The sequence below is a fragment of the Aythya fuligula genome, chromosome 7, assembly GCF_009819795.1.
Source record: "Aythya fuligula isolate bAytFul2 chromosome 7, bAytFul2.pri, whole genome shotgun sequence".
NCBI lineage: Eukaryota > Metazoa > Chordata > Aves > Anseriformes > Anatidae > Aythya > Aythya fuligula.
The window spans coordinates 20,956,247-20,973,214 of NC_045565.1; the positions used below are offsets into that span (position 1 = coordinate 20,956,247).

General features: G+C 38.7%; 1 protein-coding gene across 6 annotated transcripts in view; it reads right to left on the reverse strand.

Moving 5' to 3' along the window:
* Positions 1–16,077, reverse strand: part of PLCE1 (phospholipase C epsilon 1) — a 156,529-nt gene extending 140,452 nt beyond the window's left edge. For all 6 annotated transcript variants that reach the window (XM_032191621.1, XM_032191624.1, XM_032191623.1 and 3 more), the window contains exon 1: positions 15,937–16,077. The gene's annotated coding sequence lies outside the window, so the exon portion shown is untranslated. The remainder of the gene's footprint in view (positions 1–15,936) is intronic.
* Between the last annotated feature and the right edge of the window lie 891 nt (positions 16,078–16,968).

Here is a 16,968-nt window from a genome sequence, read left to right on the forward strand (position 1 = left end):
TAAGATGTTGTTGGCTCCTGCTAGAATTAAAACTGCAAGCAGTAAATTACCATGCAACTGCAAATAATTTCAGTAGTATTCCAAGATATTTACTATGGTAACAGAAGATGTCATTGACCATATAATCATTTTTAAGTGATCATTTTAAATTTAAATTTAAATCAAATACTTTGACATTTAAAAGCTCTTGTATTTATCATTGGAGCTCACATTATAGTAGAATATAGAAGTAATTCAATCTTATTCAATAAATATATAGGATAGAAATACATGTGTGGTGACAATTATGTTTCTTTATGCTGTCACACCTTTAATATAAATGGAACCACACACAAAGAAAACTGCATGTTCACAACAACTTCCATGTTCCTTAAATTCTGCTTGTATTTCTTTAACAGTTTAACCTCTGAAGGAGAGGCATCTGAAGACCAAGGTAGCCTGCCTCCATATACAATTATAATATGATTATAAAGGCGATCCTTTATTTGAGGATATTTAAAATAATTGCAATGAAAGCCTGCATCCCTGCTGAATAAATGCACGTTTATTGCCTTTCTTGGTTATCTTTTAGAGCCTCTATGGAAGTAGTTCATTAAACATTTCCTTCTGCTTGTGAGATTCCTCTTTGGAACCAGGGACTTACTTCTACGCACCTGGGTTTCATCCTTTCTTTGGGGAGAAAAAGATAACATTCAGCAAGTGTTCAACAAGTACAGCCATCGTAAAACAACTCACTCTTGGCTAGTACGGCCAAGTTCCTTGCTTCACGAAGAGTGAGAATTTGGAATTCTAAACATGAAAATCATCTCCCTTGATAAGATGGGACTTTATCCCAAATCTTTAGTCTACTTCAGTCTTCATAATAGAGTTATTTGGAATAAGAATGTGTGCCAAAAGCTAATTCTATATTTATCTAATGCAAACAATCGCTTGTTCAAAGTTATATTTCTTAAAAGTTCTTGTACTTTCAGCTGAATAGATGGAAGGCGATTTTAACACAGTGAAGTTGTTGACAAAATTAATGGACAAAAATTTCAGAGGATATTTGATGTCCTTGTGGAGTAAGCGGCAGCTAAAAACAACAGAACACAGCATTACATACCTTAGTTACTTCTAAAAGTAACATATTCTCAGATTTTTCTCTAAGTTGAATTAATTATGTCTAAGGAGACACTTGCTCAAACTAAAGCTTTTCATACAACTGGGGTATTACTAAGGACTTGCTCCTATATGGACCCTCTGCTATCTTAGCGTGAACTCTCAGAACAACTCCTTTGCAGCCAGAATGATTTATAGAACTTCTGTACCTGAATAACATTGACATGAAATATGCTGTCTTTAGCATCTTTGAGATTTGTACTTTTGTAATAAAACTGATTGTTACAGGCAAAATTCAAAAGTTGGTGGAAAAGACCTAAAGAGACACAGTGTGACTTTGTAAAGTCATTAAAAAAAAAAAAAAAAAAAAAAAAAAAAAAAAAAAAAGAAAGAAAAAAACAGGCTAAAAATGCAGTCATAATTTGGAAAAGGACACTTCCTTCTCTGGAACACCCTATTTTATTTTGACATAAGCAGTAATATGTGCCAGAGACTCTGCTAGTATCCAAACAACTCTGCTTCATTAAAATCTGAAAACGCTACTAGGGAATGCTGTTGGTTTCTTCCCCTGAACTAGATATACATACCCAGTATATTCTAATAGCCATATGCTTAAGTAATAAGATGATATGTTAAATCAATGTTACATATATAGGCTACAATTTCTCAGTCAAGCAAGATTATTTTAGATTCATTTGATTGTGCATCCTTGTTGATAACAAGTTACTTACTATTTAGCCCAAAAAGGTCCTAGAAGACAGAAGACATATACACATGCCCAATAGATGTCCCAAGACCTAGCAAAGAAGGTCTTTGCACAAGAAAGAAAACAGTGACACAGTCAGACAAGCCAAAGAACCCAACCACAAAAGTACTGGAAAAGATAAACCAGCAAATACATGCTGAAATGCTCAAGGTTATTTCGGCTGTAACAGCCAAATGGGGATAAAACTACTGTTTACTGTAACATATTTCGCTGCGATAAGGACAAACCACTGCTGCAACTAGCACAAAGCTTGTGGTGCTAACCCAGGACAGGACAGCACAAATCTCTTTCAGAAGGAGTGTCAGGGCCGGGTGCACACCAAGTACTTAACTGTCACACCAGCATCACCTGCAACTCCCGCCTGCCATTTTAGGTGCTCTCTTAGCTCAGGCTTGTCCCCCACAGGCTGAGCTGTGTCCTAGTCAATAGTGGGCACAGTCCTCTGCCACTTTTCGCTTTCCGACCAGACTTGTCAGATTAACACCAGGCCTGACTCCTCAGCCCACACTGCCCTCAGCATCTGCTGAGGGGGCTCCAGGCCCAGCTCAGCCTCCCACTACCCTTCCCTGTGGCTCCTGGCCAGGGAGGTCTTTGACCCACTGCAAGCTAGGACCACGTTCTCCTGGCAACTGATAAGACACTGTTGAGGAAATTTATGATGTAGTAACACAGAACAGCACACTGAATATGGACATTTGTACGTCACCAGCAACAGGAAGGCCAAGAACAGTGATGAGGTTACTCTGAAGTGCGCAGTCAAACACTACCAGGCCGTATCAGGTGGCAAACTAGAAGATAAGGAGCAGCACAAAGTCTTGTAATCAGGCTTCTCTTGTGCCAGATGGCAATAATGACTTCATCTAGATAAGGAAAAAAACTTGTACACTAGATACCCACGCTCACCTGGAGAACTGATGGTTGGAGCAATCAATGACCCTGGCATGCAGCTGAGGGGGTTATGAAACAATATCTGGAATGAAGAGAGATCCCTGAGGAGAGGCAAGGAAGCAATGAAAACTAATGGTCTGTGTAATCTACACAATTTTCAAAACCAACAAACAAAACAACAAAACTTAAGCTAACAACAGTGCTTTGCCTACAACAAAAACATTGTATGTAATGTTTCATAACAGTATAAAAACAAAATCATTTCAAAACAGTTTGTAACGCAACGTGTATCAGCTGCATGCCATAACTTGTCAAACTTGTTGGAGATAAGTAGAAAAAGTGGCTTTAAATGATTACTCAGGGAGGTTATTACCTGCAGCACCACCTATACCAGTACTTCAGATTACCTGTTGGGCCTACAACAGCTCTCAATTTTCCTAATTAGTATCTCACATATTTTTAAAATAAAAAACAGCTCCATATAACAACAATTTTAGTTTTTTTTTGACTGCTGATAAAATTATTTGTGGTTTTACAGAACTCTTATAATTTAAAGAGTTTATTCACTATTTTATATAGGTAGATTTATTTATTTGGATTGGATTACAGCAATAACTTAATCTCCCAGTCCCTTGCTATGATAAAGTAGTCTTCTATCTAGTCAATCTTTGAGTTTACCACCTTAAATGCAGATTTAAATTAAGATTTCAGAGATTATTCTTCAAATAAAGATTTTAGATTTTAGATTTCTTATCGATTTCATTGACAAAAATCAACCAAGAGACATTACACTACAAATTCTGCAAGTTAAATCTGTATTACAGTTATTCAGTCAATCTGCTGAACTACAGCAGTCTCTGTACCCACTCATGGAGAAGGAAGATAACACAAACTTCAGCTTTGAACTTTCAGCTACTACTACACTACTGATAATTCTCTCTACCTTTCAACCAATTAAAAAGAGAGAAAGAGAATTAGAGAGATTAGTTTATCCTTCTCTCTAAAGGAATAGAAAAAAAAAAAAAAAGTCTACAGACAGACCTGCAGAAATTTAGACCATCTCTAGAAAGATGAAATTGAGCAATGACTTATCCCTACAAGATTAACTTTATGTAATTGATTTAAAAAAAGGCTACCTGTGAGCTACAGAATTAAAAATAAATAAACAAAGATAAAACAAAGTCACCCCCACAGAAGAGTTTCTTCAGAACACCAGCCAAAAAAATTATACATTTAAGAAAACAACAGGTCAAAATAACTGGCAACAGCACCCCTAACAAGACAAAAAATAAAATGTTAACTGAAACAGACAACATGGTGAAAGGAAAAAATATACCAAGCATTCAGTGCAGAGAATAAAAGGAAAATATTGCTTTTCTTCAACAAGTAGAATCTACTAATAGCTCTTTAAAAAATTAAAAAACTAACATAGTTCAGTCTCCTTTAGAAACAATTAGAAAATGGAAAACATTCCAAACATTTAACAGCACCCCCTCAAAAGAACAGAGTAAGGAAACACCGCTTATCTAGGGTTTTCAAACTATGACACAAATCTGCATTACGGATGCCATTGCTTTCCTGTATGTCATTTGCTGGTTGTTGGGAAGCCAACAAGGAAGAAGCAGATCACACACAAGGAAAATAATACTATCTAGAAATCTAGAATAAAGTTCATGGATAACAGCAAATGAACTATGGGGGGGGGGGGGGGGGGGGAGGGGGGAAAAAAAAAAAAGCATATAAAACCAGCAAAGGTAAATGCAGACTAACCTGTCCTTTGAGATTTCAAATCTTGTTCATTTGTTCTCTGAGGCACGCTACTGCCACACCTCAAAACAGGCACCTGTTTTATAATGGACTTCTGTTGCAAACTGTTTAGTACCTCCTTACACCTGCTTTTATTGTTCCTGTCAACAGAGACCTTGTCACACACTGACCCCCTATATATTCAAAATATATTTTTATTGAGTTCCAAAGCTATTGCAAATACTTTCACTTTTTTACCTCCTTTAAGAAAATCAGCAGAGTGAAATTTAATTTAGGTAAAGCAAGCTCTGCCTCCAGAAGCAAAATCTACTGTATATCTCTTATATATAGATTCTATTTCATTATTTTATTTTTATTTTATTTTTATTTATTTATTTACAAACTTAGAGCAGTTCCCAAGAGCAACCTGAAAACAGGCTAAATTAGAACCAGACAGCATGCTCCCCCCACAAAGGTCTTCATGGATTCTGCATAATTTCTGGCTTTATTAACAGTTCATTAACACTGTCTGACTTTAAGCACTGTAATGTAATTATAAAAGCAGGAGCAGGAAATAAAGCAACACTAATAGTACTATACTGTTTCAATATATATATTTTTAAGACTACAATATATGCATCTTATCACTTATCTTGCATGTGACTTATCTGTGAAAAAGGCTTTTCACCAAAAAAAAATAAAATTAAAAAAAATCACATAACTGTAGAGGAAGAAGCCAGCAGTCAGGTGTACATTATTTATATAACTGTGCAATGGTTGTATGAAATTCAGGCGTACATAATTGCCTATCATTACGATGACTCATAGACCAAAAAACACCTAAATATGTGTTTCATCATTCACTCACCAGAAAAAAATTACATAGCAACTTCAATATATACTTCAGCAGAGTTATGTTAAGAAGCATACACAAAAGCTATAAGATGATGCTACAATTAACCAATTTGATTCTTGTGTGTAGTCCAAACAGCAGTTGCCTTTTTAACAAAATAAGTTTATACTTTTTAAGAGCCACTTTTTTGTGGCTCTGTAGCCACAAGACAATTAGAATAAGTCTGAGATCAATTAACTGTTGGCATAACTATTAACAGTGATAATCACTGTGGCAGAAATGAAGTACTCTGAATTTGAGAGCTCGGACCAAATTTCCAGAGTGGAAACAGAAATGAAAAGTAAATTCTGCAGTAGACTCACCCTTTAAACTATATTTTGAACTCTTTTAAACAGGAATCAAACAAACAACAACAACAGTGTGGAAGCTTTATCCTGGTGGTTTGCATGCTGCAGTTTCATGTCATGCATTTGCATGCCTTAAGTTTTATGTCAGTTCATAGAATTAATAGATACAAATTTCTATGTCAGTGCCTTAGTTACTTTCCAGCATGTAATTAACATGATTAACATACATGTATATGGACAGAACAGATTCAGATCGTCTCTCAGTTCTATTTAGCAATAAATTCCAGTGGTTATTATTACTGTAAAATTATTAAACTCAGCATTGTGATTTTTAATGTCTTAAAAAATGTTTGGCAATAATGAATTAAACCTTCTTAAAATGTACCAGTATATGTTAAAAAATGAGCCTAAACTTTACTGATAATTTCCTTTTTTCTTAATATTCTTACTTTATTTTATATAGTCATACATCATTTACATCATTTAATGGATTGTCAGATTATCAGAATAGTGAAAGTTTTAAAGCTCTGTATGGGAGAAGACCAGGCTTTGAAATTGCCTACACCCCAATCCACAATAGTAGGGTACTAGATGATGACAACATCTGAACTCTTTTAATAATGCATTCATGTGTACGTTACATACTAAAAAATACAGCATAAATTAGTATAAAAAGTAGCAGAGTAAAGTAACATGCTTAAAAACCATACTATTAGTGTAGAGAGGCTTTTTGTTGATATGTTATGACTAACTAGAGAGGAAAAAGTACTGTCAAACCAGTAGTCAGAGGAGAAAGGACAGACTGAGCTCTACAAGTTCCCTGTACATGACAGCTGTTTTCCTGGGGGCTTTGGGCCACATCTCGAAACCAAGAGACTGAGAAATTCTACCAAGAATAGGTCAGGGACTTAGTGCGTGCAAATCCATAAGAAGAAAGATCAGAGCTTCCCTTTTTCTTTGACAGAGGAAGGGCCCCAGCTTTCTTGCTTTTCTGGCAAGAAGAGGGAACATGGCCAACTTTCTTTGCATTTGCTGGCCAAGAGCTGAGACAGTCTCTGTCTCAATTCAAACTTTAAAACCTTTATTGGGATGCATATGGTTACTAACAGAATAGAGCTTTACTGTAAGCAAGATGGGTTATGTGGGAAAAACATGAGACTATCAGGGAGTGGGCTATCAGCTTTTTGACTCTATGAAATTAACAATTTAAGTGTATGTGAAATGTTTAAAAAAATCAGTAAATGTAAATTCAAGCAAAAAGAGTAAGGAAGGGTATGGGTTTTATTTATTTATTATTGTTGGGTTTATTTATTTATTTTCTTTGGGGGCTTTCTGGTATCCACAATAGCGTCCTTTGGGCTCGGGAAAACAGAAAAGTTGATAAAAGACTGAAAATAGCATTATAAGACAAAAGTATAGTAATCAGAGCATCATGTCAAGTCAGAGGAAGACATGTGAGCTCAAAGCAGAGAATGACTCACGTACAGGTTAAAAACTTTATTGGCTGTCATAGTTCAAATACTGTTATACCAAACAGTTTTGCCTTGCACACACCTTCCTCAAGGTATTTTTACAGATCTCCCCCAACTCATAAATCAAGCCCAAGCACCTTTCTATAAAGCACTCAATTGAGATGAAGTCCAGGGGTGCAAAGCTGTTACACAGGATAATCCTGTGCTGCACCATTATAACTGCCATACGTTATCTTTTGTCTTTTTTCTTAACTGCCTGTTAAGGATAAAAAAAATTATTAGCAACTTGCACAGCAGAATAAATAGTATGTGGGACAAAATGAGTGGATGACACAATCATGGAGGAAGATTTTGGCTAAGTCGAGAATAGCATTTTCAAATTTTAAGGGAACACATGAACTTGCCTCTTCTGGAGGGGTAGCTGCAAAAACACTCTGAAAGACCACTACTGCCTATACACCCCTACCATTGTTAGGCCTGTCAGGTAACAAAACACCGAACAGATGTTATGATCTGGATCCTGAAAAAGAATTCAGGCAGCCATAGTAGTCCATTACTATATGGCCATTTGAAAGATGTTATTGCATATTTTAACGCTGACCTGTTTTATAGCCTGCTGTCTAGGGAACTGTTTATTTCTGCAAACCACTACTGAACATGACTTGCAAGTCTAGAATCACAGTTCAAATAGTGTGGAGAATTAAATTTCTAAATTGGCTTCACAGTACTGCTAATTCTTGCAGTCACGTACTCAGTTTCAGAAACTGTGCTGTTTTTTCTAGAAGCCACTAGGTGTACTCTTATATAATTACTCATACCTTTAAAAATAGAATATTTAGTTATGAAAACAATAGGAAAATGTGAACAATAAGGGCTTTAAGACAAAGAGTAATGTTCCACATTGCTTTAAGCCATACTCAGTGGGTAATGAGTACTTGGAACTCAATGCATTCATCAGTTGGTACTGACAACACAGTTTTCATAATAAAATCAGTTCATTGATATACCCCTAAAATGGACTTGATTAGAGTGACTAAAAAATTATGAATATTAATTTCAAATGTGAATATGATTCACTTATTAATATCACAAATTACCTATTATTTTTCTGATTCTACCAAATAAATCTAAAATTTTAGTATTTCCTTATCTTGGAAAAGTGGAAAGGTCTATTTATATCCTAAATTCTTGCTGATTTCCAAGAAATTCTTATTGCTTCATATAAGTCAATCTAAAAAAAAAAATTGTTTTATATTTTCTACATCCACCTTAGTTGATTATACCTCCTGTTACACAGAACATTACAGTTTTAAGATTTAAGGGAGTTACAGAATTTGCTGCACAAGCATAATCACAATGAGCAAAACCCTTTTCAAAAAAATGTTCATAATTGAATGACACAGAAATTCAGTTACAAATAAAACACTACTATAGCTCATAATTCATTGGAACAAGAAGAATTTCAGCAGACCACTAGAAAAATAGTACATTTAATAACTTTAAAGATTCATAAGTCCCTCTTACCTACACTGACATTTTAAAAGATAAATATTCTGTCTCCATAACAAATCCAAAATGTTTCCATAACTATATATAAGCAGTATCAAGTTTAACCAGCACAACTACATTGGTAGCTGACAATATTTGCTCAAGACAAGCAGGAAAGAACATTAATAACTTGACACTACTGCTATATAGCAAAACTGACCACTAAATCTCAATGAACACGACATTCTGGTACCTGGGTACTACAGATATACTTAACTTACATTTGATTTCAGGAAAGTTAGATGAAAACAGAAACAATTGAGTCATGCACTTTGGGATTCAACTATATTTCCAAGCAAGTTTAAACTCTAGATCTTCATCTACAAATGTTTTCTGGATAAATACTAAGAAGGAAGTTTGGCTTAAGTAAAAAACCCTTCTCCTTCAATTTGTTGTGTCTTTTTTTTTTTTTTTTTAATTAAAAAAGAACATTTTTTTGTTCAGACTGCAAGTTGTTCCAACCCTGTAGTTGGAAATTACAACACACTCTTAAATCTGTTTTAATAGGGGACCAAAAGTCAATGGGACAGCAAAAACTGTTTTTATATACATTGTATTTCAGCCAGCATGGAATAAGTAACACAATAAAAAGAACAGCATCCAATGTTACATAGGTTTGGGCTAAACTAGCATAGTTTTCAAGAGACAAGAAGAATCTATCCAGAAACACCTTGACAGATGCAGCAAAGACCTGAGGTTTACTCTTGCTTAAAAAAGAATTAGAAAAGTCATAACATTGACTTCATATGAAGTTAGGACCCCTTCCAATATTTCAGATATGAGGTAACACTATACATGTAGCTGGCATCTTTAAATTTGATTAATTAGTTGAATGGTAACATCTTAATGCTAACTATTCTATAATTTTGACTGAAACTGAGGCACATCCCATGAACTATATACTCAAAACACAGAAACAATTGTGGGTTTCTATGACATAATATAGAAGATCCCATATTTTTAAAGTTATGGGAGGCAAAGTGCTTTTAGGTATGAGACCGGAATACACACAGAGCCGATTCAATGCTTAGGAAAGACAAACTTTCTACTTTTCCCTTCACAGTAAAATACAATAATCTGTTTTTTTTCAGAAACATTGCAGACTTTCTGCAACACAGGGGAAAGGTGTGACTGAGCTGCTTGGCTGAATGTTGGCTCACTGAAAGGTCTTGTGCAGAGAATGGGAACAGCACTGTCAAACGACATGCTTGTGGGATGAGTAGACTTTGCAGTGTGTAAACACACAGACAACCTTCTGCTAGATCTGACCCTTTCTCAAGAAGCTGGGCCCAGCTTCCGCAGGTGTCCAGTGTGCAGGAATGCAAGGGCATGCTCACTGAGGCAAGCATCCCTGATAGGCACACAGAAACACACCCTGAAAACAGAGACATTCCTCACTTCCATTCACCAAAAGTCATGCTGCAGGAACTGACAGCACGCAACCATGGGATTTCCTCTTGTGGAAAGCAATCTCTAACTCCACATAACACAGTCTGAGGTAACAACTGCCAATACGCTAACACTACACTGCAGTTATGTCAAACCAAGAGTACCAAAGACAAAAGAATCAAAAGGTGTCACCCTCCCCCAGTATCAACCACACCTGCTTAGCATCTGACTCTGGATAAAAGGACGCAAGATTTAGCACTATGGAGATGAAGGTGAAACTGGAAAGCATGCAGAATGAGCAGAACTGGATGAATTACTGGTGTGCAGGGAGCACCATGCAGTACTTACTAGAAGCACCCTCCAACAGCTGCATCTTACAAGAACAGATCATTCTATAACAAACAAAGGTAAAACAATGCCAAACACACAGTCTTGGAACTGAACCACTGAGTCTACATATTGCATATTGGTATCAAGACCATCCAAAGATTAGTGTATTTAATTTGGATGGTATTACTTGCCAGAATTGTATTTCAGTGGTAGATGATGACATGGTGATAGCTACTTTCCCAATTCACCCTAGGAAAATAAAACATACAAAGGAAAAGCCCTGTAACTGGCCTCACACACCCAAATTGCTCAGGCTAATGATACTGGGAATGTCTCTAAACAGGCAGGCATTTTAGTTAAAGACACATACGAAGCTATCCTTTTTTATAAAATGTTTCCCTGTATTTCATTTCTGTCTCTACTGAGTGACCACCACCACCAAAGTGGGGCTTCTTATTTACACTTCGCTAAATTAAAGCACAGAATAAGAGCAGATGTATATTCAAATCACTTATAACAGCAACATTTTGAGTGTTTATTAAGATGAAAATATTTCCAATATACACAGCTTTGTTTGATTTTATAGTTCCCATTTTTGCTGCCTCTTCCATAAATGCACTATTATGGAAAAAAAAAAAAAAAAAAAAAAAAAAAAAGAAGAAAGAAAGAAAAGAAAAGGTGCAATCACAACAAATCAAAAGGTAATTATGTAAGACTCCCCCCTTTTTGTATGCCCACTTTGTTCTCTGAGGAAACATGCAAACAACAGACCATTCACAAAAGTAACAGCTATGCTGAAAAATGTCAAGGGCTCTAGAGGACTCACGTTACAGAGTATTATTCATCTGAAAAATGTAAAGTATTGCAATATGAAAGACTTCAAGACTGCCTGGTACTCTTTGACACTTTTGCCACTCAAGATGTTACAGAAAAGCAGCTCACAGCACAGCTAAAGAGTGAACATGAATTATAGAAACAAACAGAGAGACAGTCTCTTACAGTCAGGGATCTATCTGTGCAGTTGCAGCCTTGGAGAGATATTCCTCTACTTTCACCACTTCCCATAAGCCTGTTGAACTACAATAGGTGCAGACAGACTGAGCCGAGACTTTAAGTTTTCACAAGAAATATCTGCAGTAAGATCCTTTTCCCATAGCTTTCAAAAGAAATAAAACATATCTTCACAGAACATCCAATATACTTGAAAAATATCAAGTGTGAATTTTACTAAAAGTTAGCAATACCATTTTTTAAAATCTCTGCCCACCAACAACATAATCAGATTATAAATGCATTTTAACATCAACTGAATAACTATAATCTACATTTACAAATTAGAAAAATGTGTTTGAAAAATTTTAAGAGTGTGAAATGTTAAGAGTATGAAAACTACATAAAATTAGAACAAAAATAGAATATTTTCTTCAGAAGGCAATTCAACCTGGATATTAAAACATTGGGTTTTGTTTTTCCTTTTCAATTTGGTAAGTAGCTGTAATTCAAAACAATCATAGCAATCCTGAGGGAATTTAAAGGGAGGCATTCACATCAAGGAAGTTCTGCAAGAGGAAATCTACAGGTTGTTCTTTAATGCGAGTTGCTGGTAGTGGACAAAGCAGTAGCTCCTCTGCTACATGACCCCTTTTTATCTTGCTGAATTCCAGAGGGAAACCAAATGCCATTAATACTGCTGAAAGATCCTTGCACTGCTACATGAAGAATTTCACCTAATCCAAGCAATAGAGTTTTGTATTTGGAATAAAGGAATGTATTATAAAAATGTTAGAACGAAGATGCAGTGTAACGAAAACCTCAGATACCAGAGATCGCTGCAGCAGCATTCTTGCTGTGTGCTGTAGCACAGATGCAGAAAAATACTGTGGGAGGAGAGGTCTCACATCAGCGCATTGTCTGAAACAACAGACAGCAAGGTCCTACGACACAAGGCAAGGTCAATGCAACTGGAGAGTCATCTGTTTAAGAAAACATACTATTATTAGATGCAAGTTATGCAGCACTTGTGCATACTAATGGAATAAAACCATTACCCCCAAAATAAATGTTTTTAAATGGTAGCTTTGCCTTTGTGCTCAATGTTTCCACTTTTTCTGTCTTTTTTAAAATACTTCAGTATGAACAACAACAAAAAAGAAATATTCAAGTACTTTCAATATTATGAAGTGGTATGGCATTTGTAAAATCTAATAATATTCAATTTGTTTAAATGAGCTGCTCCATTGAAATGTTATACCAAATTAAGTATTAATTACTGATAGCAACATAGAATAAGAAGTATCCAAGAGTTGACAGCCTACTTAAACTATTGATATAGCTCAAACTTCTGTGAATGAAATATTACAGTAAATACATTGGCCTACAGAATACACTTCCTTGCATGAGACTGAAACCTGCACCATATCCATACCCAGAAGTTATACTGGGCTATGTAAGAATTTCAGATGTCAAGAGCACAGAAGGCAGTTCTCTGTCACATCACATATTTCACAACGTTTGGGTCTCTGCTATTTCAAATCGTTCACTGAAAGAGACGGTATTACCTGAGGCTCCATCACCGGCTGTCTATAAATTCAAGAAACTTAGTGGGATCTGAAAGAAGGATATATCTGGTGGAAAGAGCTTAAAGTTGAGCTCAGTACTTCTAGCTCTGACAGTTCACCCATTTTTGGTAACTGATGGCAAGCACGTGTAGCATTTGTTTGAACATGTTGGATGATTTATGAATGACTGGGCAGTGGAGAAGGGAGTACCATAGATGGCCTAGCTTAAAACCAGTGACATGAATTGCGTGTTGCACAAAGACATCAGCACGCCACCCTGTCCCACGGAGAGTGGTCTGATATACATGAGACCACCAAGGGACAGATTTTCATCCCACAGTGATGTATCTAAAAAATTAACTCCACTGTTTCAAGTAAGAACAAAATTCTGTACCTCCAGAATTAGAGCTCCTGATACAGGAAATGCAAGGAAAATGCCACTGTCGCCACTTTATCCTCAACTCTTACACACAAATCCCATTACTTTTTTGTGTTTTTTGTAAATTGAGGAAGCTTTGCTCAAGAAAATCTAAGACTGAAATATGACCAATATTTGGCAGAACCATGACTATGGAAACCCCACCCACAAGCAGATACATGTGTAGGTCCGCCAAGACAAATAAAGGAGAAGGCAGAGTAAGCGGCACGGCTCTCGTATAATACGCACTCAGCCACACAGGCCCTCAAGTACACGTGCAGCAACCTCTTCTAAAGGCAAGTAAAAGCAGCTTGAAAAGGGACCAAATAAAGCTAAGGAAAAACATGGATTTCATGTTAGCATGCTAACTTTCTATAATGAAGCCGTGATGACCAGCGTTCTTTAAAAATTAATCAGACTGCCCATGAAAGGCCCCAATACAACCTGATAGCCTTCACTGAAATGAAACCACCAACGGTTGCAGTGTGAACAGGTGAGACACTAAGTCTGTCTGTGGTGGAGCCACATGATTCACTCCAATATTTGGGTTACAGGAATTTTCAAAAAGTACATGGGGGGGAAAAAAAAAAAAAAAAAAAGATGTGATTTACTGTTAACAATACTATTGTCACTTATAAAGTCCAGGGCTCCCAATCACGAACCAGTATCCATTTTGTGGTTGGTGCCATACAAACAGAAAACAAAATGACAATCCTTCTTTCAAATTGCTGTCTTTAAGATTCTCTTCTTTTAAACCACCAAAGAACCACTTACATGCAGGTAAATTAAGCTGATTAAAACTATTTTTACATGGATTAATTACTTTTTGCCTCCTTTATAGCTCAAGTCTTCCTTTAACTAATTATTGTTTCAAATCCAAGAACTATTGCTAAATTACAATTGTTCTTCTCCAAAAGAGTTTCTATCTTGAGCTAAATATTTCCAGTCATCAAATATCTACCACAGTCCTTCATGAACAGCTACACAGTGTCTTTTCCACAAATGTCTTGCTGGCATTCTGGATTTTGGTGCAGGTTTTATTCACTGGATCTTGATATTCATATTTCTCTTAAATAAAACTGTCCCTACACATACACACTAAACAAAAACAAACAAAAACTTTCTTCTGCAGGTAGTTAAAAAGTGGTCAAATTGTTTCACAACATTCTTTTGCATAACTTTTGCTATAGAGAATTTATTTTCCTCATTTCATAAATTTCCTAAACCTTCAGTTATCTCATCAACTCTTTCATGAACTTGTTCTATGATTTCCAACAAAGTTTTCAGAAACTTTTTATTCTGTACTATGACTTTCAAGTTTCTCAAACAAAGTGTGACTTTGATTTTTTCCATTTATTAAACTGTCAGAATGCTGGCTTGAACAGTACACTTTTATTGGGTAAGTTAAATCACATGAAATCATCATGAATTGAGAGGCCAGGAGCTGCACACTCCAGTCTGTGGTCACAAAGAGTCTTAAGAACAAACTTTTTAGCATGGGAGAAAACAGAAATGAGCTCTCTCTACATACTACATTAATACCTCAAAATGGCAGAACATGAATAGACTGTATACAACTAAGAGATTTCAGTAAACCTTTACTAACTTATGTACAGAGAGGACATAGTCTTTTATGATTTGGGATTTTCTCTCTGTAGTATTTCATTGGCCATACAAAACACCAAGCACTTCTTAGTAGGCTGAAGGTTGCATCTGGTTCTGCTTTCACCTTGTTTGATTTCTCCCAGATTTGTTTAGGCGTTTTTCGTTTTGTTTTTGTAACAATCACAGACACAGGTTGCTTGCCTTTGACTTTTCACAGGATGAGCTATCAGGGATCAGAGGTAATTATCTGTAGTTGGAAACACATGACTTCTTAAACCACACAGCGATTGCTGCCCCACAACAGTGGCTGAATGGCTCTTCCACAACCAGTGGGTTCTCCAACACCCTTCCAAACACGAAAGTATATAACGTGCTTGGGATTAAAATATTTACCAAACTTCTGTTGCTTAAATACAACAGCAAGCCTAATTCTACTCTTCACACAAGCTCCTTAACTAGGGAACACCATGCATTTGACCGATCCTTGAAGCACGGTTGATTTTGTACCCGTTTCCGTATGCTTCTCACAGCTCCTTCAGCAGAAACCTGGTTGAGAGCCGCCTCTCCGGGCTCCTCCCCACACCACCTATGCCGGTGGCATCCCAAGAGCGTGCCGCAGTTCCGATAAGCCCCGCACCCGCCTCCCCGTCCCCGATCCCACAAACACTTCACCCAAAGCACTTGTCCGAGTGTTTGCGGGCTCAGGCCCCCTGCAGCATCCCCGCGCTTCCATAGCGAAGAGCGGCAATAAAAGAGAAAAAAGCGGACAGCCAGCGGGAACCGCAAGGGCTCGCAGGGCACGGGCAGCACCACCCGAGTGGCAGCTGAACGTGGGGGCTCTGCAGCCCTGCGGGGGGCGAGGAACATGGCCGAAAGGGAGCCCGACGGCCGCTCAAGCGGGGCGAGCAGGGCACGCACCTTTCAGCGTGCCCCCGGCGTCTTCTTCATCCTCCTCCTCCTCCTCCCGGGGCCGGCGGCGGGCTCTGCGGGACGGGGCCGCCCCCGCAGCTCCACGGCCGCCGCTGCCCGTGGCGGCGGAGCGAGCCCAACGCCTGCCTCGGCGGGACGGGGCCGGGGGCGGGGGCTGCGGGACGGCGGCGGAGGGAGGGAGGGAGGGAAAGAGGAGGGAGGGAGGTGCCCCGGGGCAGCGCCGCCGGCTGACTCAGCCGCGGGGCCGCCGGGGAGGGATCCCCGGGGAGCGCCCGCCCCGTGCCCCCAGCGGGTGTCCGGCAGCGGGCGGGGTGCGCTCCGCGGCCCCGGGGGCGGCGCTGCGGCCGGCTGTGCCCACCGGGGGGGCCCGTTATTTGCTCCCCCCAGCCCTGCGAGCAGTGGGGTGCTGAGGGGCAGCCCGCGGAACACCCCAGCCCTACCTCTCGCCTAAACGCCCGGCGCCGTCCCCGAGCCGGCCCGGAGGCATCGCCTCAAGCCCCCCCCCTCAGCGGCGGCCGGGGCCGGAGCGGGGGCTGGGCCGGGGGCGGGCTGGGTCGCGGCTGCCTCAGCGCATCGGAATGTCGGCGCGACCCCCGCCCGGCAGCAGCCCACGAGGTGCTCTCTTTCTTTCTTGCTTTTCTTTTTTTTTTTTTTTTTTTTTTTTGTCTCTCGTCAGCACCCTGGCCGCTGCTCGGTGAGGAGCGCGGGCTGCGGGAGTGGAAACAACGGCTCAGCTGAGGAGCGGGCTCAGGACCGTGCGCTGCGCGCCCGTGCCAGCCATTATCTCCGGGAAGAAAGAGCGGAGCCTGTGGAAGGGGTGTGGGGGAAACGCGGCACGGTTTCCAGCCGCACGGTGGAAAAATACAGTTTCGGTGAAGTCAGCTGTGCATCTTTGCATGCGGTCTTTTCCATGCAGGGTAAAACAAGAAGAAGAAGTCTCATAAAGTTTCAGTTTGAAGGAAACATTCCCTTTTTATTTATTTTACTTTTTAAAAGAGGTGTAAGTTGGCCATAGATAAC